This window comes from Scyliorhinus torazame, chromosome 11 (assembly GCF_047496885.1).
Source record: "Scyliorhinus torazame isolate Kashiwa2021f chromosome 11, sScyTor2.1, whole genome shotgun sequence".
Classification (NCBI taxonomy): Eukaryota; Metazoa; Chordata; class Chondrichthyes; order Carcharhiniformes; family Scyliorhinidae; genus Scyliorhinus; species Scyliorhinus torazame.
This window is the reverse complement of record NC_092717.1, coordinates 178620871-178648651: the sequence shown is the minus strand read 5'-3', so window position 1 is coordinate 178648651 and position 27781 is coordinate 178620871.

Below are 27781 nucleotides of genomic sequence, written 5' to 3'. Positions count from 1 at the left end.
GTACATGGAACATGCACACAAGACAAACCCCAGAAACTAAAAGCACCCCAACCCCCGACTGCACAGGCAGAACACACCCCTATGAACCCTGTAACCACACAGCGCAGGGCCACAACAGAAGGAGACCCAGATTTCCTGTACACGACCCCGTTAACCATAACCCAATTACGGGATGCGTGTAATAAAATTACACCCTACCCACATCGGACCCCCACCATTACTTTGCAAGAGTAAAACAGCAGGCGACCATGTACGGCCTGGATGAAAAGGAGCAAGTGAAGCTCCCAGTTTTAAGCCTTGACCCTTCAGTTGTGGCAGCCCTTCCCGACCCACAGAATGTAGGAGGAGGCACACTCCAAGAAATGCACACAGCGATCCTAAATGCGATCGGCTATAACAAAGGAGACCCCGTAGAAGGCCTAAACAAATGTAGGCAGAAAAAGACAGAGCACCCCATAGCGTTTGCTGGACGCTTGTGGATTCATTTTACAGCGGTATTTGGAGAGTTAGCCCGCGCCCATTTGTCCGCAGATGATATGGCCAAATGGACTCGCATCCTAGTCTCTCATGCGACAGAGGCAGGACAGAGAGCTTGCGCAAATTACAACCCCTCAGACAAGGCCCACAACGAGAAATGGGTTTTGAAAAGATTGTCCCGCACTTGGGAACAGTCCATCCAAGGCAAAACCGCATCTATTAAAACCGAGGAAGAACATGCAGACAAGCATCCAGTTAGGATGCACCAGAACCCCGCGTGGGTAAATGAGGGCAGGAACAGCCCACAGCAACCCAAATCCCAGGAGTGTTGCAATTGTGGACAATTCGGACACTACGCACGAGAGTGCAATGCGCCCCAGAAGCAGCAGAGAAACCAACAGACAGACACCCTAAATAAGAATAGGGCACAGCCAATCCACAGCGTTAGCGCCCATTCTGAGAACGCAGATATGAACGGCACCGACTGACGGTGTTCGGGCTCCCCAACTTGGGTCTGCGACACCCTTTGGGACACGTCCGGTAGACCAGTAGTGGCAGGCACAGTCCTGGGACACCCTGTAGAATTCCTTTGGGGCACAGGAGGGTCCTGCACCATGCTCAATTCCTCCACGATGTTTCAGCGAGACACGTGGCCCACCACCGACACCATTACACTCAGCAGTTTTACAGGTAATTTACAGCAGGGACACATCACAGCCCCTGTAGCAATCGAGATAGGGAACATTAAAACAAAACACCCCGTAGTTCTGGTCGATCTACCCCAGAAAGCCGAACACATCTTAGGAATTGACTTCATGAGCTCCCACAATCTATCATTTGATCCGGTACATAAATGTGTATGGAGAAAGGCAGCACGAGCCCCCGCCACGCTCACAGTTGGAGAGTATGAAAATAGAATCAGCACAGTAGGAGACTTCTGGTTCGACCTTCGAGCCATTAGTCAGGACAAACAAGTTAGGAAAGTCCTGCAGCAACACAAAGCAGCATTTGCACAGCACAACCATGACTGTGGCAAGATAGCTGGCTTGGTGAACATTACAGGTCCCGACCCCAGACCCCAAAAGCAGTACGGTTTTCCCCAAGAAGCAGAGGGAGAAATCTCAAAAGTAATACTGAGTTTGCTTGATCAAGGCGTACTCCGATCAGTAGCCTCCACGAATAATGCACCAATTGGCCCGTCAGGAAACCCGATGGATCATGGCGACTGACCATTGATTACCGGGAAGTGAACAAAGTAACCCCAGTAGCACCCCCCACCGTAGCCACGAGTCCCGAGACCATGCTCAAATAGGGACTACAGTCAAAAAGAAATTTGGTTTTGGACATTAGCAACGGCTTTTGGGCCATTCCATTGGATAAAGCGTGCCAATATAAATTCGCATTCACATTCCAGGGACAACAATATACATGGACATGCCTTCCACAAGGCTTCCACAACTCCCCCTCCATTTTCCACCGACAGCTGGCAAATGAATTAGCAACATTTTCCCGACCCGATTGTCTGGTCCAATATGTAGATGATCTGCTACTACAGACGGACACAAAGGGAGAGCACATTTTGCTTCTCGCCGAACTTTTAGGACTCCTACAACAGATTGGATGTAAAGTGAACCCCAAGAAGGCCCAGATTTTGCAGGAAAAAGTGATTTACTTGGGTACAGTAATAACGCATGGTAAACACGAGATCGAGCAAAAGAGAATTGACTCAATCGTCAAATTGTCCTTGCCCCATAACGTCACAGCCCTCCGGTCATTTCTAGGACTGGTTGGCTACTGCCAAAACCACATCGACGGTTTTGCCACAAAAGCAGCGCCCCTATCTGAACTTCTCGAGAAACAAGCACCTTGGGAATGGCTTCCACAGCACACAGATGCCGTGGATGCATTAAAAAGAGCCCTCAGCACAGGTCCGAGATCCATTTTCCCCGTACGCAAGCACAGGTCCGAGATCCATTTTCCCCGTACGCAATCGAAGTTGCCAGCACCGACCGAACCCTTTCGGCCGTGCTCCTCGAGGAACGCCATGACCGATGAGGCCCCGTGGCATACGGCTCACGCGTGTTAGATCCTGTCGAGCAAGGATTTTCTGCCTGCGAAAGGCACCTGCTCGCAGTTTTTTGGGCAGTACAATACTTCGCCTACATTACAGGACTCAACCCCATCACCATTCTCACTGAACACACCCCAACACAGCTACTACTAGATGGTCGACTTAAGGATGGCACAGTCAGCCAAATCCGCCTGTTGGACCTTTCTTTTACAGGGACAGGACATAACAGTTAAAAGAACCAAGACCGCCACTTTCCGAGCTGATAATTGACAATATGCTGGTACCCCAGACGAGTGTGAGATCATCTCCACTCAACATAATACAGGACCCTTTATACCTAAGTCAGCTCCCAGGAAAGCAGGTACTACACCCCAGAGACCCCAGCCCACAGACACGTGCGCACCCCTTAGAATCTATGTGGATGGCTCCTCCACAGTTTTAAATGGGAAAAGAATTACCAGTTGCGGTATTTATGTAGAGGATGCACAGGGACGCGCCCAAGAAGAGATTTCGTTAAAATTGCCAGGACACTTAGGCTCGCAGGCAGCAGAACTGGCAGCCAAAGCGTACATTGCAGATCACCCCGACTCGTTCCCGACCCCAGCCGACATATATTCGGACAGTTTAATGTCTGCAACAGTTTAACCAAATTCCTACCCCTGTGGGAAACTAGAGGATTTGTTTCTGCAGACGGAAAGCCCCTACCCTCAGCCCCATTACTCCGGCATATCCTAGAGATAGCTAAAGATAGGAAACATGGCATTATTAAAGTTCGCAGTCATCATCGTTCTTCCCCCCCTGGTAACGTTAAAGCAGACGCCCTAGCGAAGGCAGGTTCCAGACATGGTCACTTTTGGAACCGCCCCGAAAGCGCCCCAGTCCACACGGTTCAGGTCTCACAGACCAACATTGGCAAAGGCTTAAAAAGAAGATGAGAAGCTCAGGGAAGTTTTGAAAGGCAACTTACCAGCCCCTTATGATAAGTTTAAAAATGCGATAACCACACATGACGGTGTGATTTTAAAAGACGGCATTTATGTAGTCCTCAGCCAGGACAGGAACCAGATTATTTGTCAGTTCCATGACAATTATGGACACCAGGGCATTGAACCCACCCTAGCCCACCTCAGACCTCTCTTCTGGTGGCCTGATTTAAAAGCCAATGTTACCCATTACATTGAGAATTGCTTACTCTGTGCCCAGAACAATCCGGACAGATATGCAAGAAAGGCTCAGCTTAGTCACACCCGCCCCGTTAATGGCCCCTGGACAAATTTGCAAATAGATTATATAGGACCCCTACCCCCCCTGCAGAAATGGTTTTAAGTATGTGTTGGTGGTCATCGGCACCTTCACAAAACGGGTGGAAGCTTTTCCATCCAGAGCAAACACAGCCAAAACGACAGATAAAATCCTAACACAGCACATCTTTACAAGATGGGGCCTCCCACGCAGTCCGATCAAGGCTCCCATTTTACAGGACAAGTGATGAAGAACGTCCTCACAATTTTCGGAATAAAGCAAAAGTGGGAGTGTACTATAGACCCCCCAACAGGCCAGAGGAAGCTGAGGAGCAGTTGTGTCGGCAGATACTGAACACATTTGAAAAAAGCCGGGTAGTTGTGATGGGTGACTTTAACTTCCCCCATATTGACTGGGAATCCCTTACAGCCAGGGCTCGGATGGGGAGTAATTTGTTAGATATATCCTTTTTGATACAGTATGTTGACAATCCAACCAGGGAGGGGCCATACTAAACTTGGTATTGAGGAATGAGCCGGGTCAGGTGATTGATGTTTCAGTGGGGGAGCATTCTGGGTTTAGCTACCATAATTCCACAAGATTTTGGGTAGGCATGGATAAGGACAAGAATGGCCCGCGGGTGAAGGCGCTTAATTGGGCGAGGGCCAATTACATCCAAATTAGATAGGAATTGAAGATTGTGGATTGAGAGCAGATATTTGAAGCCAAATCCATGTCTGACATGTGGGAGGCTTTTAAAGGCCAATTGATTGAAGCGCATGTCCCTGCACAAATGAAGGATAGAAATGGCAGGATTTGAAAACCGTGGATGACGAGGGAAATTGTAAGCTTAGTCAACAGGAAAAACGAAGTATACGATAGGTATAGACATCTAAAAACTGACAAAGTCCTGAGGAGTACAGTGAAAGTAGGAAGGAACTTAAATGTGTAAATACGGGCTAAAATAGTGAAAATCCCCTAGTCGCCACATTCCGGCGCCTGTTCGAGTACACAGAGGGTGAATTCAGAATGTCCAATTCAGCTAACAAGCACGCCTTTCAGGACTTGTGGGAGGAAACTGGAGCACCTGGAGGAAACCCACACAGAATCAGGGAGAAAGTGCAGACTCCGCACAGACAGTGACCCAAGCGGGAATCGAACCTGGGACCCTGGCGTTCTGAAGTAACAATGCTAACCACTGTGCTACCGTGCTGCCCTGGGCTATGAAATGTCTTTAGCAAACATGGTTAAGGAGAATCCCAAGGCTTTTTATGCATATATAAGGAGCAATAGGGTAGCAAGAGAAACAGTAGGCCCACTCAAGGACAATGGAGGGAAGTTATGCATGGAACCACAAGAAGTGGGTGAAATCCTTAATGAGTACTTTGTATCAGAATTTACCAGGGAGAAGGACATGATGGATGTTGAGGTCAGGGATAAGTGTGTGAACTCTCTTGAGAACATCAATATATCAAAGGAGGAACTGTTGAGTATCTTAAATTGCATTAAGGTAAACAAGTCCCCAGGGTCAGAAGGAACCTACCCAAGGTTATTGCAGGAGGCAAGGGACGAAATGGCTGTGGCCTTAACAGCTATTTTCACATCCTCTTTGATCACAGGTGAGGTTCCAGAGGAATGGAATATAGCCAATATTATTCCCTGGTTTATGAAAGGAAGCCTGACATCAATGGTGTGGAAGCTTTTGGAAAAGATACTGAGGGACAGGATATATGCATTGTGGTATTATAGGTATTACGGTACCTGAGAGGCTGAAGTACCATTGGTAGAATCTATATGCTTGCTATTGGCTAGAGTGTATAATAGCTCCGCCCTGATAGGCAGGGTATAAGAACCCGTGACGTCCCAGCAGCCATCATTCTGTACCTGAGCTGCTGGGGGAAACATCTAGCTTATTAAAGCCTTCAGTTGGACTACAACCTCGTTTTAGTGGTCATTGATCGTGCATCAATTTAATAAGCGAGGTTTTAAGAAGAAAGGATGGAGCTCCGAATCAAGCCGGAGTGTCTGCAACTTAGCCCCCATGCGGCGAACTCAGCGGCGATCTTTAAGCACTGGCTGGCGTGTTTTAAAGGATATCTCGGAACGGCCGAAAACACACCCACGGGAGAGCAGAAACTGCACGTCCTGCACTCAAGGATGAGCCCGGAGATCTACATACACCCTCATCGAGGAAATGGAAGACTTCCATGCTGCAATCGAGCTGCTAAAAGAACACGATATTCGCCCGGTAAACCAGGTCTACACCCGGCATCTGTTTGCAACAAGACGGCAAACCCCTGGGGAATCGTTGGAGGAATTTTACCGCGCACTCCTGGTGCTGGGCAGAAGCTGCGGCTGCCCGCAAGTTTCGGCGAGCGAACACACAGAACTCTTAGTCCGGGACGCTTTCGTGGCAGGTATGCTTTCATCACAAATCCTCCAGCGCCTGTTAGAGAAAGACACCCTGGGTCTTAGGGAGGCACGGGCTCTTGCAGGCTCCCTGGACGTGGCCTCCAGGAACGCCCGCGCCTACGTTCCTGACCGCGCGACAGCCCCCTGGGCAGCGTGGAACCCCGCAGCGGCCGACCCAGAGACTCCCCCCGTTCCCCCGCAGGCCTGTGCTGCAAGGCGGCCTGCCAACCCCGAGGGGCCCCGCTGCTACTTTTGCGGGCAGGTCAAGCACCCCCGCCAGCACTGTCCCGCCCGCACATCCACCGGCAGGGGATGCGGCAAAAAGGGCCATTTCGTGGGGGAATGTCAGGCCCGAGCGGTGGCCGCGGTCTCCAGCGGCGTATCTGGACCGCCTCCACAAACTTCTCCATGGGCCCCGTGTGGCCAGCGGTCACTGCCACCCCCATATCCCAGGGCCACGTGCGGACCCCGGGCGCCGCCATCTTTTTCAACGGACGCCACGCTTGAGGGATGGGCGCCGCCATTTTGTGCACCCCCGGCCATTTGCGACCAAAGGGACACACCATCTTTGATGACCCCCCAGGACCCCAGCTTGGCCGACCACACACTGCCCGAACAGCATTCCCAACTACTGCGATTGGCCTCGGTGACTCTGGATCAATCTCGACCTCGAACACTCTCAACCGCTACGACGACCGTTTTCATTAACGGGCACGAGACGTCCTGCATAATTGACTCTGGGAGCACGGAGAGCTTCATACACCCCGACACGGTAAGGCACTGTTCCCTCCTCATCCACCCTGTTAATCAAAAGTTCTCACTGCCCTCCGGTTCCCACTCAGTGGAGATAAAGGGGTTTTGTTTAGCAAACCTCACAGTCCAGGGAAGGGAGTTCAAAAATGTCCATCTCTACATCCTTCCCCACCTCTGCGCGGCTACACTCCTGGGTTTAGACTTCCAGTGTAACCTTCAAAGTCTGACCTTCCAATTCGGCGGCCCTATACCCCCCCTTACTGTCTGCAGCCGCGTGACCCTTAAGGTCGACCCGCCTTCCCTGTTTGCGAACCTCACCCCAGATTGCAAACCTGTCGCCACCAGGAGCAGACGCTACAGTGCCCAGGACCGGATCTATATTAGGTCAGAGGTCCAAAGGCTACTGAGGGAAGGGGTCATTGAAGCCAGTAACAGCCCCTGGAGAGCTCAAGTAGTGATGGTAAAGACCGGGGAGAAGCATAGGATGGTCATCGACTACAGTCAGACCATCAACAGGTTTACGCAGCTGGACGCGTACCCCCTCCCCCGCATATCCGACCTGGTAAACAGGATCGCGCATTATAAGATCTTCTCCACGGTGGATCTCAAGTCCGCCTACCACTAGCTCCCCACCCGCACTAGTGACCGCAAATACACTGCCTTCGAGGCAGATGGGCGGCTCTATCACTTCTTAAGGGTTCCCTTTAGTGTCACTAACGGGGTCTCGGTCTTCCAGCGTGAGATGGACCGAATGGTTGACCGGTACGGTTTACGGGCAACATTCCCGTCTCTCGATAATGTCACCATCTGCGGCCACGACCAGCAGGACCACGACAGCAACTTCCGAAAATTTCTCCAGACCGCTAAATCCTTAACCTGACATACAATAAGGATAAATGCGTATTTAGCACCGACTGTCTAGCCATTCTCGGCTACGTAGTGCGAAATGGAGTTATAGCCCCGACCCTGAATGCATGCGCCCCCTTATGGAGTTCCCCCTCCCTCACTGCCCTAAGGCCCTAAAACGCTGCCTCGGGTTTTTTAGCTACTACGCCCAGTGATCCCCAACTATGCGAACAAGGCCCATCCCCTGATCCAATCCACAGTTGTTCCCCTGTCGGTAGAGGCCCGCCAGGCCTTCAGCCGCATCAAAGCAGACATTGCAAAGGCCACGATGCATGCCATCGACGAGTCCCCCTCCTTCCAGGTCAAGAGCGATGCGTCCGATGTAGCTCTGGCGGCAACCCTCAACCAAGCGGGCAGACCCGTGGCCTTCTTCTCCCGTACCCTCCATGCTTCCGAAATCCGCCACTCCTCAGTCGAAAAGGAGGCCCAGGCCATAGTAGAAGCTGTGCGACATTGGAGGCATTACCTGGCCGGCAGGAGATTCACTCTCCTCACGGACCAACGGTCGGTGGCTTTCATGTTCGATAATGCACAGCGGGGCAAGATAAAAAACGACAAGATCTTGCGGTGGAGGATCGAACTCTCCACCTATAGCTACGATATCTTGTATCGTCCCGGGATGCTAAATGAGCCTCCTGACGCACTGTCCCGCGGCACATGTGCCACCGCAGAAATGGACCGCCTCCGAGCCCTCCACGAGGACCTCTGCCACCCGGGGGTCACTCCCTTTTTCCATTTCGTCAAGACCCGCAACCTGTCCTACTCCATCGAGGAGGTCAGGACAGCCACCAGGGACTGCCAAATCTGCGCGGAGTGCAAACCGCACTTCTACCGGCCAGAGCGAGTGCACCCGATAAAGCCTTCCCGTCCCTTTGAACGCCTCAGCATGGACTTAAAAGGCCCCCTCCCCTCCACCGACCGCAACACGTACTTCCTGAACGTGATTACTCCCGGTTCCCATTCGCCATCCCCTGTCCCGATATGACCGCCACCACCGTCATCAAGGCCCTCCATAGCATCTTTGCACTGTTCAGGTTCCCCGCTTACATACATAGCGACAGGGGGTCCTCCTTTATGAGCGACGAACTGCGTCAATTCCTTTTTTTTTTTTTTTTTTTTTATAAATGTTTTATTGAAAGTTTTTTCCCAAACAACAATTTTTCCCCTCTTACAAAGCAAACGCAACAATAACAATACAGAAATTTTAAACAATACACAAGTAACAAAACCCCTTTATCTTTGACCTAAACTAACCCCCCCCCCCCCTCCCCCTGGGTTGCTGCTGCTGGTCATCTGTCTTCCCTCTAACGTTCCCCTAGGTAGTCGAGAAATGGCTGCCACCGCCTGGTGAACCCTTGAGCCGATCCTCTCAGGGCAAACTTTATCTGCTCCAGTTTAATGAACCCCGCCATATCATTTACCCAGGCCTCCAGTCCGGGGGGTTTCGCCTCCTTCCACATGAGTAGGATCCTGCGCCGGGTTACTAGGGACGCAAAGGCCACAACGTCGGCCTCTTTCGCCTCCTGCACTCCCGGCTCTTCCGCAACTCCAAATAGAGCTAACCCCCAGCCTGGTTTGACCCGGGCCTTCACCACCCGCGAAATCACTCCCGTCACTCCCTTCCAATACCCTTCCAGTGCCGGGCATGCCCAAAACATATGTGCGTGGTTTGCCGGGCTCCCGCCACACCTCCCACATTTGTCCTCCACTCCAAAGAACCTGCTCAATCTTGCTCCCGTTATGTGTGCTCTATGTAGCACCTTAAATTGAATCAGGCTAAGCCTGGCGCATGAGGAAGAGGAATTTACCCTGCTTAGGGCATCAGCCCACATACCCTCCTCTATCTCCTCCCCTAGTTCTTCTTCCCACTTTCCTTTTAGTTCGCCCACCGACTCCTCCCCCTCTTCCCTCATCTCTCGGTAAATCTCTGACACCTTGCCCTCTCCGACCCACACCCCTGAAAGCACCCTGTCCTGTATCCCCTGTGTCGGGAGCAATGGAAATTCCCTCACCTGTTGTCTAGTAAATGCCCTCACCTGCATATATCTCAAGAAATTTCCCCGGGGCAACTTATACTTTTCCTCCAATGCTCCCAAGCTCGCAAAAGTCCCATCTATAAATAAATCTCCCACCCTCCTAATTCCCAACTGGAGCCAGCTCTGAAATCCTCCATCCATTCTTCCTGGGGCGAACCTATGGTTGTTCCTGATTGGGGACCCCACCAGGGCTCCCCGCACCCCTCTCTGTCGCCTCCACTGTCCCCAGATATTCAATGTTGCCGCCACCACCGGGTTCGTGGTAAACTTTTTAGGTGAGATCGGTAGCGGCGCCGTCACCAGCGCCTCTAAACTCGTCCCTTTACAGGACTTTCTCTCCAGTCTTTCCCACGCCGCTCCCTCACCCTCCATCATCCATTTACGTATCATTGCCACATTGGCGGCCCAATAGTAATCGCCCAAGTTCGGTAGTGCCAATCCTCCTCTGTCCCTACTACGCTGAAGGAACCCCCTCCTTACTCTTGGAACTTTCCCTGCCCACACGAAGCTCGTGATGCTCCTGTCTATTTTATTAAAAAAGGTCTTAGTGATTAGTATAGGGAGACATTGAAATACAAATAAGAACCTCGGGAGGACCATCATCTTAATTGCTTGCACCCTGCCCGCCAGCGACAGAGGCTGCATGTCCCACCTCTTGAAGTCCTCCTCCATTTGTTCTACCAACCGTGTCAGATTAAGTCTGTGCAAGCAACTGCGTCAATTCCTGCTCAGCAAGGGCATCACCTCGAGCAGGACGACAAGTTACAACCCCCGGGGTAACGGACAGGTAGAAAGGGAGAACGGAACGGTCTGGAAGACCGTCCTGCTGGCCCTACAGTCCAGGAACCTCCCAGTCTCCCGCTGGCAAGAAGTCCTCCCGGATGCCCTCCACTCCATCCGGTCACTGCTTTGTACGACCACCAATCAGACACCTCACGAACGTCTCCTTGTCTTCCCTAGGAAGTCCTCCTCCGGGACCTCGCTCCCGACCTGGCTGGCAGCACCCGGACCCACCCTGCTCCGAAAACACATGTGGGTGCACAAGTCGGACCCGTTGGTCGAGTGGGTCCATCTGCTCCATGCTAACCCCCAGTACGCCTACGTGGCGTACCCCGATGGCTGTCAAGATACGGTCTCCCTACGGGACCTGCCGCCCGCCGGAACTCCACGCACATTCCAGCCACCAGTCCCACCCTCCCCTCCACTGCAGCACCTTACCGGAGGGTCGGTCCTTCCGCCGCCACTGCCTAGGCCCCCCCCACCCACCGACGCCCCCCGCAGACGCTCCCTCCCCAGGTCAGCCGTTTTCCCCACCAGCGCCGTCTAGGGGTGACAAAGTTGCCATGGAGATCAAAGTCACGCTCCCGGAGTCACAGACGCCCGAGCCTCCACCGGAGTCACCACCGAGGCTCCGACGACCACAGAGGACGACCAGGGCCCCCGATCGACTGATTGCTTCATTTTAACTGTAATCTGTAAATATAAAACATCAAATCTACATAACTATCAGACTTGTCAATAGTTACTAAACACTGTATGGAGGTATTACGGGACCTCCATAACTAATTATACCATGTTGTCATGTTTTGTAGTTACTGACCACCACCCCTGCCGGACTTTTTTTAACAGGGGGTGAATGTGGTATTATAGGTATTACGGTACCTGAGAGGCTGAAGTACCATCGGTAGAACCTATATGCTTGCTATTGGCTAGAGTGTATAATAGCTCCGCCGTGATAGGTGGGGTATAAGAACCCATGCTGTCCCAGCAGCCCTCATTCTGTACCTGAGCTGCTGGGGGAAACATCTAGCTTATTAAAGCCTTCAGTTGGACTACAACCTCGTTTTAGTGGTCATTGATCGTGCATCACACATATTTGGAGGAAAATGGATTAGTTAGTGACAGGCAGCATGGTTTTGTACGGGAAAGGTCATGGGCGGGATTCTTCAAGCCCCCGCGCCGCAATCACACCTGGCGCCGCGGCGGAGAATGGGGCGTCGGACTCGCGATGCCTTTGCATGATTCTCCGGTGACCAGAGAATCGCTGCCAGCCACGCATGCGCAGTCGACATGGCGCCGGTCGGGGGCCATTGAAAGAGCCCCCCGTGGTGATTCTCCGTGAACGACCGGCCGAGTTCCTGCCGGCGTGGTTCACGAACGGTTCCACCCGGCGGGAGCTTGGCGTCGTGGCTGCGGTGGCCGTCTTGGTGGGGGGGGGTGGGCGGGGGATCAGTCTCTGGGGGGGGCCTCCCCGCCATCGGGGGCCACCAATTGGCGGACGCGAGCGATCTTGGGGGTCCTTCCTTCTTCTGCGCTGTGTGGGTACGCCATGTTCTGCGGGGCTGGCCCCGCAGGCGGTCGCGGCGCTTGCGCGGACAGAAGTGCAGGGACCCGTATCAGCAGCAGGAGCTGTGCAGCGCATGCCGGAGCCCTGCTAGCCTCTTTAAAAATGGAGTTTTAGAAAAGTCTGGCAGGCGTGGGTACAGAGCCCCATTATTGGAGAATCCTGGCCCATGTCTCACCAACCTGGTTGAGCTTTTTGAAGAGGTGACAAAGAAAATTGATGAGGGAAGGGCTGTGGATGTAGTTTGAATGTCCCTTCCATCTACACAACCATGTCCTCCTCACCCAGTTCAGCACCTACTCTTTATCTTGAAATTTATGGAGTTTTGTTATTATCGCCGCAGTGGTTCTCCTGACTTGGGCCTTTGCTGGAGAGGTCTGTGGGCCTGATCCACCACTGGGTGCTTGGTGAAGCCTTCCCTCTGATCAGCTTCTCGAGCATCCTCGTGACAGCTCTGGAGGGTTCTGCCCATTTTGACCTCAGGTAGCCCAACAGTCCTTAGATTTTGAGGCGCGATCTGTTTTCCTGATCTTCCACCTTCCCCTTGAGCACTGTCTCTGTTGTTACCAACCTTGCCACCTTGGCCTCGAGTGAGGTGAGCGATCACTCTGGTCTCCAGTTCCCGTACAGTTGCTTCCTGGATCTCCAGTCCGTTCTTTCCAACCCTCTTTGATGGGGGCTAGAGCATTTTCTATGGCCGACCTCATGGCCGACATGAGGTCCTCCTTTTTAGAGTTCCTGTGTTTTTGGAGCTCTATTGAAAGGACTCCAACCTCTGCTCTATCAGTGGGTAAGCCCACATCTGCGTTGGCGATCCTGCTCGATAGGCCATTCTCTTCTCACTCTGAGGTCTGGATCGTCCTCTCCCGACTTATACTATTACGACTATTTTTCCGGCTCCGTGGCTTGTTCGAAAGCATTTCCTTGGATGGATGTTAGTTTGGGGAGGGGGGAGGGGGTGATTTGTTACTTTGGTATCCAATTTACAGGTTAAAAGGACCTAAATTGAAGTTCCCAAGGGAGAGCCACCTTTCATGCAACCGCTCAGCACATCGCTGCCACCGGAAAAATGAAATGAAATGAAATGAAATGAGGGCCCTGACTTGGAAATAAGTTGCTGTTGCTTCACTGTGACTGGGTTACAAATGTGAAACTTTCTTCCTAATGGCCCCATGAGCATACATATGGCCTTGTCGCACCCAGCTTGCTGTCGGGATGAGGCTGTTGAATCTCTTGAGAGGCCTCCATGAGATTTGCAATGCTCGAACCACCTCGCAAGATTCAATGGAATCGCGAGAGATATGGTGATCTGGACCTCACCCTCACTAGGTGTGATCCACATCAGTTCGCCAGATTCATCAGGTGCCCACGATACAACGGCCATGCCTGGAAGACTTCGTCAGGGTGCTGTTTAATACTGGTCCACACAAACATGGACCAGTCGTAATGGCCCCTGCGGGTTCTCCCAGGCCATTAGAGATGCCCAGGTGGTGAGGGACAGGACAGCGAGGCACCCTGGCTCTCCCTCTGGCACCCGGGTACCTTGGCACTGCCAGCCTGGCACAATCACTGCCAGGGTGCCAGGCAAGACATGCCTGGGTGCATGGGGGGAGGGCCTTGCCAGGTAGACGGGAGTGAGGGAGGGGTTCCCGGGGGCCTCCCCAACGTTGGGGGCATAAGTGAAGGGGTCAAAAGAGCAGTGGGGTCCTGAAAGGGGGGGAAATGAGGAAGATACAAAATGGTGGCCTGATCTGCGAGGAGACTTTCCTGCTGGCGAGCTTTAGGTCCTCAGCAGGAAATCCCTCTAAGTGCGACCTCTGTGGAGAGAATCTCCCAAGGCCAAAATAAAACGGCAAAGTGCCTTTGAAAAGCGGGATGTTTCCCAGCGCTGCAGGCACTTTAACTCAAGTCCACTGAATTGTGCCCTTACACCACATAGAGTCCAGTACAAGAAGGCAACTCACCAACATCTTCTCAAGAATATTTGGGAATGGGCAAAAAATACAGGCCATGCTAAAGATGCCACATCTCACAAAAAAAGCCCCATTAATGAAAGCAGGTTTCTCTTGACAGACCTTCCAGCAACTCACACCTCTTTGTCAAGGTTTAGCACCATGCCCACATGAATCCAAAGACCTTTGCAAACTCCTCCAGTAACAACTCAACATAATACTTGTACTCATCCTGCAGCAGTGAAAGAAAGTCAAAAACACCTCACCAGTAAGTCCCATAGTGGACAACTTAAATAATGCAAGTGTCACGGTCCCTTAAGTGAACCAATGCTGAGCTGGGAGTGATTATGAGACGATGTTAAAGGAATGATCAAGGTCCCAAAATGTCGGTTCATGTGCCAACGCAGTGTTTGATGTTACAATCTACCCACTGTACATGCCTGTGGTACATATTCAGCCTGTGCTAGTCAATGGGTCATGCTGGAATTGGCCAGAAGTGCTGCAATCACTGTTTTTGAAGCTTTAGGCTTCCATTGTGCCAGCACCAGCGGCACAACAGAGTCACATTCTGCAGTCTCAATCTATTAGTGACTGCAACGAACCTAAGAGAATCTCAGTCCAGTGCCTGTTTGATACAACGATCACAGACCTGGGCTATGCTGTTCATGCCGTGTTTTTCTCTTGCTTGGGGAAAATAGAATTCACTTGCCCTAATGATTATTGACCATGCTACTCAATAGTCATCCATTTAGTTTAAAAATTATTGGCCAGTGAACGGACTCTCTCAGGACTTATTAAAATTTGCATTATAATTCAGTTAATCTGAAACCAAAATTTGTGACACCATATACTGCAGCCAGCATCACACTGCTCGCCTGTAATTCAATTTTGGCAACTTCATGCCCACACATTTCGAGTTCCTATGAAGCTGAAGCCATGCTGATGGAAAATATATTGTGCAATCACAGCTAGAAAGAGAAAGGCATAAAATTCTGTAAGAGCCACCGCAAACAACAGCTTTGTTGGGCTGATAAAAATTCGGGCTGATTAGTAAATTTTAGCTTATTTGAACAATGCAAAAAAACTACAAGCTGTAAAACTAGGAGGATAATTCTGTTTATGCTCCTGTTCTGTCAGACTGATCGTCAGAAACCACCCCCCTCCAAAATATATAGTTAGAATAAAGGTAAGTGGCAGATGGATAATCAAACGACATTACTACTGCTCTAAACCTTTCCCCACTTTTTTTTAGTTAAAATTAGTTGTTTAATCTGAATGCTCAGTGTGCACCAGTTAAATTAGGAAAAACTCTGGCAAGAAAAGGTCATTGCTGAGGTCACATCGTATGAGGCCATAACTTCAAAGAAGTTTATCTCTTTTACAACACCATTAAGTCATTGGTAATGGTCTATTGTCTTTCATCATCTCAAGTCTTCTACCTGCTTATTTACCTCCAGACAAGTGACAGAATTCAAGGCACAGTGTAAACAGGTGCTTTTCTGCTTCTTACCTCTTGCCCATATCAGTCTTAACATTGAAATGGAATGAGATCATTTGTTTCCTGAGAAATGTACCCAACAAAAGTGTTTTTTTTTTATTTGCAGAGAAATTCTCCCCCAACGGCGCGATGTCCGCCGACTGGCGCCCAGAACGGCGCCAATCAGACGGGCATCGCGCCGCCCCAAAGGTTCGGAATGCCGGAGGGATTTCCGCCCCACCAGCTGGTGGAAACGGCGTTTGTTGCCCCACCAGCTGGCATGGAAATGACATTCGGGGCGGCGCATGCGCGGGAGCGTCAGCGGACACTGATAATTTCCCGCGCATGCGCAGTGGGGAGAGTCTCTTCCGCCTCGGTGGAGGCCGTTGCGGAGGCGGAAGGGAAAGAGTGCCCCCACGGCACAGGCCCGCCCGCGGATCGGTGGGCCCCAATCACGGCCAGGCCACCGTGGGGGCACCCCCCGGGGCCAGATCGCCCCGCGCCCCCCCTCAGGACCCCGGAGCCCACCCACGGCGCCTTGTCCCGCCGGTAAATACCTACTTTAATTTACGCCGGCGGGACAGGCAATTTCTCGGCGGGACTTCAGCCCATTCGGGCCGGAGAATTGAGCGGGGGGGCCCGCCAACCAGCGCGGCCCGATTCCCGCCCCCGCCCAATCTCCGGTACCGGAGACTTCGGCAACCGGCGGGGGCGGGATTCACGGAGGCTAACGGCCATTCTCCGACCCGCTGGGGGGTCGGAGAATGACGCCCAATAAGAGAACACAAAATTAATGAAAAATTATTTTTGATGTAACCCATTAAATTATATTTGTCAGTTTTTTTTCCTTTTCCAGCTCTCCACCACCACAACACTGTTTCTCATTTACCTACAACTTCCTCGAATGCCATAGACTCCTAAAATTGCTATCATGCTAACAATAGGTACACCCGCTACATAGAAACAGAGAAACGATATTAAGGGTCAAGGCTGCTCACAATGAAGATCACATGAATTGCCAAGCATAAACATTGTTAAGCTTTGGTGGAACCTTGTGAAAGTGATGAGGGCCTCAGAGTTGGCAAGAGCCTCATGTCACTTAGACCATAACACCATAAGATAAGACCATAAGTTACAGCTACAGATGTAGGCCATTCAACCCACCGGGTCTGCTCCGCCATTCGATCATACATAGCATACATAGCAAATATAAGCAGGAGGAGGCCATTCGGCCCTTCGAGCCTGCTTCGCCATTCATTATGATCATGGCTGATCATCAAGTTCAATACCTTGATCCCGCCTCTTCCCCATATCCCTTGGTCCCTTTAGCCCCAAGAGCTATATCTAATTCCTTCTTGAAATGACACAATGTTTTGGCTTCAACTACTTTCTGTGGTCGTGAAATCCACAGATTCACTACTCTCTGGGTGAAGAAATTTCTCCTCACTTCAGTCCTAAAAGCTTTACTTATCCTCAAACTATGACTTCTAGTTCTGGACTCCCCCACCATTGGGAACATTCTTTCTGAATCTACCCTGTATAATCCTGTTACAATTTTATAAGTTTCTATGAGATCCCCTCTCACTCTTCTAAACTCCAATGAATATAATCCTAACCAACGTAGTCTCCCCTCATAGGAAAGTCCCGTCATCCCAGGAATCAGCCTGGTAAACCTTCACTGCACTCTCTCCATAGCAAACACATCCTTTCTCAGATAGGACACCACAAACGTCTCGCTAAGTATCCACCTCTCTCCATTTACAACCATTCAAATAATAATCTGCCTTCTTATTTTTGCTACCAAAGCGGATAACCTCACATTTATCCACATTATACTGCATCTGCCATGCATGTGCTCACTCAGCCTGTCCAAATCCCATGGAAGCATCTCTGCATCCTCCTCACAGTTTGCCCTCCCAACCCAGCTTTGTATTATCTGCAAATTATATCATTGCTGATATATTCTTTATCCCCATTCTCCTGACTTCTCCTGCTAACCCCTGATCCCTTTATTAATCAAGAAATCCTTGTATTAATCAAGAACACGTGGGGCACGATTCTCCGATCGTGTTTCACGACGGCGCGAAAGGGGCACGGGCACTAGCGATTCTGTCCCCCACAGGGGGCCAGCACGGCACTGGAGCAGTTCACGCCGCTCCAGCCTCACTTCCTGGCGCGCACTGGGGGCGGCGCCAACCGACGCCTGCGCAGTGGCTTTACGGAACGCGCCGGCCCCGACGCAACATGGCGCGGGGGTTCTGGGGCCGGACGCGCAACAAAGTAGGCCCGGGGGGGGGGGGAGAGGCTGGCCCGCCGATCGGTGGGCCCCGATCGCGGGCCATACCCCATCGGAGGCCCCCCCCGGGGACAGAGCCCCCGACACCCCCCCACAGGCCGCCCCCCCCCCCCCGACCCTTCGCGCAGCGTTCCCACCGACAGCGACCAGGTGTGGACGGCACCAGCGGGACACTGCTTTTTCTGCGCGGCCGCTCGGCCCATCCGGGCTGGAGAATCGGCGGCCTGGCCAACTACAGTGGCCCGGGACCGGCGCCGCACCAAATGCGCCGGCGCAAATGGCGCCGATTCTCCGCCCCTCGGAGAATCACGCGCCGGCGTCGGGGCCACATGGCACGTTTGCAGCGACTCTCTGGCCTGGCACGGGGCTGGGAGAATCGCGCCGCAGATTTGTGCTTGATGTGTTGTTACCTACAGGGCTCCAGCCAAGTGTCGGAAGGTGGAATTAGGAGAGTTCTTTCTTAGAACATAAAGCATAAGAACTAGGAGCAGGAGTTGGCAATTAAGCCTCTTGAGCCACAGTAGATTAACTGTGTACTTATTAACAACAAAAACTATGTACATATATACAGTAAAGTTTCTAGACAAGGAACTGTCTCCATGCTTGCTTATACACACAGCTCTGTCCAACCCTAGACTGTCTCATAGATGGAGATCCTGCATTTAGCAGCTTCGTTAGCTGTGGGTGAGAATCCCGTTATGGCTGGTAAATCTCACGAGACGCCAAAAATTGGAATTTGCGCCAGCAAGATTTCTGGTTGCGATCTTTCTGGGCCCTCCCTGATGACATGATCTGGTTCAATCCCAGGAAAGATGTGAACCTGATGTGCATGAATTGAGATCCATTTCTATATACTTAGCATGGTCAGTGTCGTATCTTCAGCCCTCCTTGTATTTTCCCACCCACCCAAGCCTGACATCATGCTGGAGCAAATTACGACTGCTTTTTAAAAATGGGAACCATGCACCATGACCTTCAAGACGGAGGAAGGGGCTAACACCACTGTCTTCACTGAGCGCCAGGGAGTCCACGGGGTCAGAGGCCGCTGGCCAGCTCCGGAGAGAGGGTGGCAGTCAGGGCTGTTGGGGAGCCATGGGGATTTGCAGGAGGGGGTGTTGGTGGGTGTGAGAGAAAGAGGAGGGCAGCAGTGGGGGCATATAGATACACACTCAGGGTTGGGTGGGATTTGCAGTTGGTGTGGGTGATGCTGGAGTTTGTTATCTGTGTTTTAGTAAGGTTTTAGTGCTCAGTAAGTTTGCTCTTGTGGCATGGGAGTATGGGGCACGGGAGGCTGCGGGGTATATGGGGTGGGGGTTGATGAGAGTCAAGGGGGCAAGCCTAATGGCTGGGTGGATGACACCCCAAATGAACAGGCAAATGATGAGGGGATCTGATAGAAACATGGTGCCCAGCCAACGGGTGGGGGTGGTTCTCAACCTCTGGAGTAGCAGTGTTGAGGCATGACAGAAATTAGACCTCAGAATTATGCAGCTTGAGTGAGAAGGGTGCTTCTTAGTTCTGCCTCTCCCTTCAGCAGAAAGAAACTGTGCCCTCTCACATTCCTGAGACTCATGCTTATCACACTAATTGGCCATCAAGAGTTAACCCTCCTTAAAGTCATGGAATAGGATGAATGTTCAGGGTTCAGGGCTCAACGCTTGGCTGCACGGGATCAAGAGGAAAAATTTCTAAGTGTGGAAGCGAGTGGGAATTGTCACGATCTTCCCGCCGCTCAGCCCAGTGAGGCCAGCAACGTAATTCAACATTAATTGGTCCACTTAACAAGGCCTCAAGGGCTCCTCGCCGCTAATGAAGGCTCGCCAGCTGATTCGCCATTACTGTGCTCACCAGCCCCCCGCTAACAAGGCCGAGCAGTACTTAAGCTGCACTTGCTCAGCCAATCCCAGCCAGCTCGCAACAATGGCGAACAGGAGAACAGCTCCAAGATTCGGAGATGCTGACCTGGGAGGCTGCTTGTCACCGTGGAAGCCAGGCGGGATGTCCTGTTCCCCCGAGGGTCCTGGAGAGTCAGCCACGAGGCAGCCAGTGCTGTCTGGGATGAGGTGTTGACAGCTGTCAGCTCGGGAAGTATGACCAGTGGGACTGGCCTTCAATGCCGCAAAAAGATCAACAACCTACACCTGGCAGCACGAGTGAGTCGACATCAACGCCCCCTCCAATTGGGAGCATCCACCCGCCCAAACTCTCCATGCGACCCCCAGACCTTCCTCCACTCCCTCTCCGCTCAGCCCCTCCCACAACCATTCCTTCATACCTCCTCTCCCACCACTGTGAACCATGTATGTGGCTAACGATGCCCTCTCTGTGTCTCTGTGTCTCCTCAGGAAAAGCTCTCCCACAACCATCGGGAGAGGGCCCAGACTGGCGGAGGGGTGCCGGATATAACAATCCTCACCTCCTTTGAGGAGTGTGCCCCGGAGGTGATCAGTGTGGCTGAGGACAGATCGGTTAGCTACAAGGAGGCTGGCGGACGCGGAGGTGAGGAACCAACGGACTCCACCTGGGGACCTGAAAAAGGTGGGTTGTTATTGCCTTACTGACTGACCCATCCCTCCCACTGACCACATGTCCATTCTCCTGTAGGTCCTCCAGCCAACGACGCCTGCACATCTGCCCATTCCGGGTTGGTCCTCTCTCCTGACTCCGAGGGCAACACCTCGGAGGGGAGTTCTGAGGATGCAACTGTAGTCGTGTCACAGCTGTCATCCCCACCACCCACCAGTGCAGATACACACACCTCGGTGGGCAATGTTGGTGGTCAGGCCTCTGGGGCACAATCTGGTGAGCAGCACACCGCTAATGATGCACATCAGGTGGAGGCAGGAGCCCCCAGGTGAGATTGCAGTCAGAGGGCTGCTGGATCCCAGGATCCAGCTGGGTCCCAGCCTTAACAGATTTACCTGGAGCTGATGGAGATGATAGGGACCAACCTAGATGCTGAGAGGGAGATGTCAGTGTCACTCCAGCAGATCCATAGCTGCTTGGAGGAGTCCCAGAGACTACAGGTGCAGGAGATGGCGCTGGCAATGAGTGGCACCGAGGCCAACACGACTAGGGTGACGACCGCCATAGAGAACCTGATGCATGAAATCAGCACCATGAGTGAAGGTGTCCAAGGCGTCCCGCAGTCGGTGACGGGCATGGCCGAGGGTCTTGGCATAATGTCCGACTCGTTGGGGGATATCACCCAGTACCAGGTTGACCTTCATGAGGTTCTGTTCTGTCCCGCTCTGAGATGGGAATGACAGGTAGGGGGGTGGGCGGTGGTTGGGGGGTGGGGTGGGGGGGTGGGGGGGGGGGGGTGGGGGGGGGGAGATGGAGGGAGCAGCACCATTGGGAGTGGAGTATTGTACAACACATTAAACACCTTTTTGCACAACCATTATGATGCCTCTGTCCCTTCCTCTCACAATGCTTACTGACCCCCGGACCCTTTGCCCATCTCTCCAGGCATCCCCGTCTTCCCGTGGTGCTCACCCACTCTCCGGCTGTGGACATGTTCCTGGAGCTGTGTCCCACTCTCTGGGTGTTTGGATGTTACGTGTGTGGTGTTGCCTCCCGCAGTGTTCAAGCACAGTATCCAGGCATCAGGCATGATTGGGATACTAGGCAATGCCTCCTACATGCTACAAGGGCCGCCCACCCACGGGAATAATCGTGGCATGGGTGAAGTGCTCACTTAACCATGATTGTCAATTCCCTATCAGCAATAGTCTTCAGCTGCGCAGCCAGAGGCCTCAGCAGTCGATGGGAGTAATGGGTGGTCGTTGGGGCAGATGGCAGGGACAGGGTTTGCCCCCAGAATTGGTACACACAATCCAGGGGTTGGCATGGTGGTGTCGCGAGCGGTTGTCCCCCATTTGCCCCCCCCCCATGTGCACCCCCCATGGCGGCCCACCCCTGCAGAGGGTCCCCCACCCCCAGCCCAGGATCCCCCACTCCCCATCGAACACCGGGGTGGCAAGTCCAGCACCCCCGGGCTCTTTGCCTGCGAGCAATGATGGCAACTCCCCTCCTCAGCTCCCAACAGAAGCCAGGTTCACGTTTTTCAAAAGGAGCATTAATCGGCACTAGCCTGACCACTTGCTGGGGAGGCCGTTGAATGCCAGGAGGCCGTTGGATATGGGGTGGCTCCCATTAATTGTATGGAAATGGGGCTTATGTGGTGATAATTGGTTTCTCGCCACGCTACGGCGAGATCCTGATTTTGCCTATGGGAGCGAGCCGGTTCAATGCAAGCTGTTTGGCGCCAGGCGCGGATCTAATTTTTGGCCTCTCTCGCAATTCACCGGCCTCGTTACGCTTGAGCTAGAGCGCAACTAGACCGGAGAATCGTGCCCACTGGGCTCACTTCTCCGCCAGGACCCTAATGCCAGCCAATCAGGATCCATTAGCCCCTAAGGTAGACATCACTGTCCAGTCGACACTGGCCATTTGGGATGGGCGAGCATATAACCCTCATGCCAGACCTCCCAGTGTTAGAAAGCCTAAGGGAGGGGTAACCAGTCGGAAGGCGAGTATAAGTGCGTGAGGGCATAGGCCAAGGCCAGTCGTGTTCTGGAGATGGGAGGACACTGAGCTGTTTGTGAGCAGTCAACACTGGCAAAGGGCTGGGAATGGCTGCTTCTAGGTATGGGAGGCCACTGGTCAGGGGAGGTGATGATAGTCAGCAATTGCGACACCAACCTGATACTCTCCCTCATCCCTACAGGAATCCGCTTGATATCAGAACGGAGCCAGTGGAGCTGGCCATCTTACTAATAACTGTGCTGGAGTAGCACAGACTTCAGCAGCAATGTATGGTGCCACTGGGGGAAGGCTCTGAAAAATGAGACCAGGTGGCCGCAGGGCAGGCTCAGAGCATGGGCTATGCCAGGCATGCAGGGGGCATGAATGCCCCAAAGGAGACAAAGGCTCCACAGAACCCATGTGTCCTTCAGGGAGCTATCAGGCAACATGTGCCATTGAAGACTCCATCCCATGTGCGAGACGGTTTGGCATTTGTCTCACGTCCTTGTGGACTTGCCACCACATGGAGGTGGAGAACACCTGCTCCCTGTGGCAGTGAAGGTCACGGCAGCCCTAAACACCTACACCACCGGGTCCTTCCAGGGCTCCATGGGTGACTATAAGACTATAAGAAATGGGAACAGAAGTAGGCCATTCACCCCTCAAGTCTGCTCTGCCATTCATAGCATAATGGCTGATTCAGCATTCCTCATGTCCACTTTCTTGCCCTTTCTCCATAACCCTTAAGACCATAAGACATAGGAGCGGAAGTAAGGCCATTCGGCCCATCGAGTCCACTCCACCATTCAATCATGGCTGATTTCAACTCCATTTACCCGCTCTCTCTCCATAGCCCTTAATTCCTCGAAACCCTTGATTCCCTTCCTGATCAAGAATCCAAAAATTGCGGTGTGGATAGCGCCTCTAGGGTCAATGGGTATCACACGACTTTTCGTACCCAAAATAACACTGTAATTTTAACGAAAAATTCCAACCCCTGTGTTTTCTTAGACACTGTGCGCATTAACTGTGCGCAAACCACATTAACACTAGACCCTTATACTACATCTCCCCAAGTCTTTATCCAATGCATTTCAGGTTATTCTCATTTACCCCATGTATTTACATTGTTATTACTACCCCATCTCCCCTCTTCAAATCTCTGAGTTCATAGGTTCAGGTGGTCTGGAGGCCTTATAACCCTTTCATATTCGAAATAAAATGGATTAATTAGTTGCGTAAGTAGATGTAAAGGGGTATGATACAGTTGGGATTATGGAGACATGGCTCCAAGGTGACCAAGGATGAGAACTAAACATTACATTTAGATTTATTGTTACATGTACCGAGGTACAGTGAAAAGTATTGTTCTGCAAACAGTCCAGGCAGATCGTTTCATACATGAAAACACAGAACATATGATAAATACATTCAGTTTTTAGAAAGGACAAACAGAAAGGAAAAGGTGGTGGAGTTGCATTAGAACATAGAACGATACAGCGCAGTACAGGCCCTTCGGCCCACGATGTTGCACCGAAACAAAAGCCATCTAACCTACACTATGCCATTATCATCCATATGCTTATCCAATAAACTTTTAAATGCCCTCAATGTTGGCGAGTTCACTACTGTTGCAGATAGGGCATTCCACGGCCTCACCACTCTTTGCGTAAAGAACCTACCTCTGACCTCTGTCCTATATCTATTACCCCTCAGTTTAAAGCTATGTCCCCTCGTGCCAGCCATTACCATCCGCGGGAGAAGGCTCTCACTGTCCACCCTATCTAACCCCCTGATCATTTTGTATGCCTCTATTAAGTCTCCTCTTAACCTTCTTCTCTCCAACGAAAACAACCTCAAGTCCATCAGCCTTTCCTCATAAGATTTTCCCTCCATACCAGGCAACATCCTGGTAAATCTCCTCTGCACCCGCTCCAAAGCCTCCACGTCCTTCCTATAATGCGGTGACCAGAACTGTACGCAATACTCCAAATGCGGCCGTACCAGAGTTTTGTACAGCTGCATTGTTGAGTAAAGAAAATATTGTATAATATTGAGGAAAGATATTAGCACAGACGATGTAGAATTTGTATGGGTTGAGTTAAGAAACGCCATGAGGCAAAAAACATTCGTAGGGGTGGTATACAGACCACCAAACTGCAGTGGTAATGTTGGGAATAGCATTAGACAGGAAATCAGAGATGCAGGTGATAAAGGAATATCTGTGATTATGGGTAACTTTACTCTGCATAAAGATTGGGTGAGTCAAATTAGTCACAGTACAATAGACGAGGAATTTCTGGAGTATGCACGGAATGGTTTTCTGGATCAATATATTGAGAAACAAGGCATCTGGGTTTTGTGCAATGAGAAAGGATTAGTTGGCAACCTAGTTGTGAGAGACCCCTTGGGGATGAGTGACCATAAAATATGACAGAATTCTTTATCATGCTGGATAGTGAGGTAGTTGATTCTAAGACTGAACCTTAATAAAGGCAACTATGATAGTATGAGACATGAGCTGACTATGTTGGACTAGGAAACATTACTGAAAGGAAGGACGGTGACAGGCAATGTCAGCCATTCAATGAACGAATGGGTGAATTCCAAAAGTTGATCATTCCTATTTGGCTCAAGAGTAGAAATGGAATCGTGGCCAAACCATGGTTTACTAGAGACAGTATTAAATTCAAAGCGCAGAATATGCTTTGGGTGGGGGACTTCAATGACCAGCACCAAGAGTGGCTCGGTAATACCACCACAGACTGAGCTGGCCAGGTCCTAACGAACATAGCTGCTAGACTGAGACTGCAGCAGGTGGTGAGGGAACCAACAAGAGGGAAAAACATACTTGACCTCATCCTCACCAATCTGCCTGCCGCAGATGCATCTGTCCATGACAGTATCGGTAGAAGTGACCAGCTCATGGCCCTTGTGGAGACAAAGTCCCATCTTTATATTGATGATACCCTCCATCGTGTTGCCGCCATGCTAAATGGGATAGATTTTGAACAGGTCCAGCAACTCAAGACTGAGCATCCATGAGGCACTGTGGGCCATCAGCAGCAGCAGAATTGTACTCAACCACAATCTGCAGCCTCATAGCCCGGCATAACCCGCACTCTACCATTACCACCAAGCCAGGGGATCAACCTTGGTTCAATGAAGAGTGCAGGACAGCATGCCAGGAGCAACACCAGGCATACCAAAAAATGAGGTGATAACCTGGTGAAGCTACAACACAGGACTACTTGATGCCAAACAGCATAAGCAGAAAGTACGAGACGGAGCTAAGCAATTCCACAACCAATGCATCGGATCTAAGCTCTGCAGTCCTGCCACATTCAGCTGTGAATGGTAATGGACTATTAAACAACTCACTGGAGAAGGAGACTCCACAAATATCCCCATCCTCAATGATGGAAGAGCCCAGCACATATGTGCAAAAGACAAGGCTGAGGCATTCGCAACAATCTTCAGCCAGAAGTGCCGAATGGATGATCCATCTCGGTCTCCGCCAGAAGTCCACAGCATCACCAATGTCAGTCTTCAGCCAATACGATTCACTCCACAGATATTGAGAAACGTCTGAAGGCACTGGATACTGCAAAGGCTACGGAACCTGACAATATTCCAGCAATAGCTGAAGACTTGTGCTCCAGTACTGGCCATACCCGTAACCAAGCTGTTCCAGTACAGCTACAACACTGGCATCTACCCGGCAATGTGGAAAATTGCCCAGGTGTGTCCTGTACACATGAAACAGGACAACTCCAACCCAGCCAATTCTGCCCTCTCAGCCTACTCTCCATCATCAGCAAAGTGACGGAAGGAGTCATCATCAGACAGTGGTATCAAGCGGCACTTACTCAGTAATGACTTGCTCATGGATGCTCAGTTTCGGTTCCCCCAGGGTCACTCAGCTCCTGACCTCATTACAATCTTGGTTCAAACATGGACAAAAGCGCTGAATGCCAGAGGTGAGGTGATAGTGACTGCCCTTGACATCAAGGCAGCATTTGACTGAGTATGGCATCAAGGAGCCCTAGCTTAACAGGAGTCAATGGGAATCAGGGAGAAAACTCTCCGCTGGTTGGAGTCATATCTGGCACAAAAAAAGATGGTTGTGGTAGTTGGAGGTCAATCATCTCAGCTCCAGGACATCATTGCAGAAGTTACTCAGGCTAGTGTCCTAGGCCCAACCATCTTCAGCTACTTCATCAATGACCTCCCTCCCATCATAAGGTCAGAAGTGGGGATGTTTGCAGGCGACTGCACAATGTTCAGCACCATTCGCGACTCCTCAGATAACGAAGCAGTCCATGTCCAAATATATCAAGTTCTGGACAATATCCAGGCTTGGGCTGACAAGTGGCAAGTGACATTTGCGCCACACAAGTGAAAGGAAATGACCATCTCCTACAAGAGAGGATCTGACCATCGCCCCTTGACATTCAATGGCATTACCATCGCTGAATCCCCCATAATCAACATCATAGGGGTTACCATTGATCAGAAATTGAACTGGAATAGCCACATTTCTACAGTGGCTACCAGGGCAGGTCAAAGGCTAGGGCTCCTACGGCAAGTAACTCACCTCCTGACCTCCTGAAGCCTGTCAACCATGTACAAGGGACAAATCAGGGGTGTAATGGAATACTCTCCACTTGCTTAAATAAGTGCAGCTCCAACAACATTCAAGAAACTCGACATCCAGGACAAAGCAGCCCGCTTGATTGCTCCTCCTTTCACAAACATTCAAACCCTCCACCACTGACGAATAGTGGCAGCCGTGTGTACCATCTACAAGATGCACTGCAGGAACTCACCAAGGATTCATAGCACCTTCCAAACCCAAGACCACTACCATCTAGAAGGACAAGAGCTGCAGATACCTGGGAACCCCACCACCTGGAGGTTCCCCTCCAAGTCACTTATCACCCTGACTTGGAAATATATCGCCGTTCCTTCCCTGTCGCTGGGACAAAATCCAGGAACTCCCTCCCTAACAGCACAGTGAGTGTACCTACACCTACACGCGGTTCAAGAAGGCAACTCGCCACCACTTTCTGAAGGGCAACTAGGGATGGGCAATAAATGCTGGCATAACCAGGACACGCACATCCCGTAATTGAATAAAGAAAAAAGAAGAGGCATACAAGTTAGCAAGAAAAAGCAATAGCCAGAGTATTGGGAACAGGTTAAAATTCAGCGAAGGCAGATCAAGGGATTGGTTAAGAAGGGGAAAATACAATATGAAAGTAAGCTGGTGGGAAACATAAAAA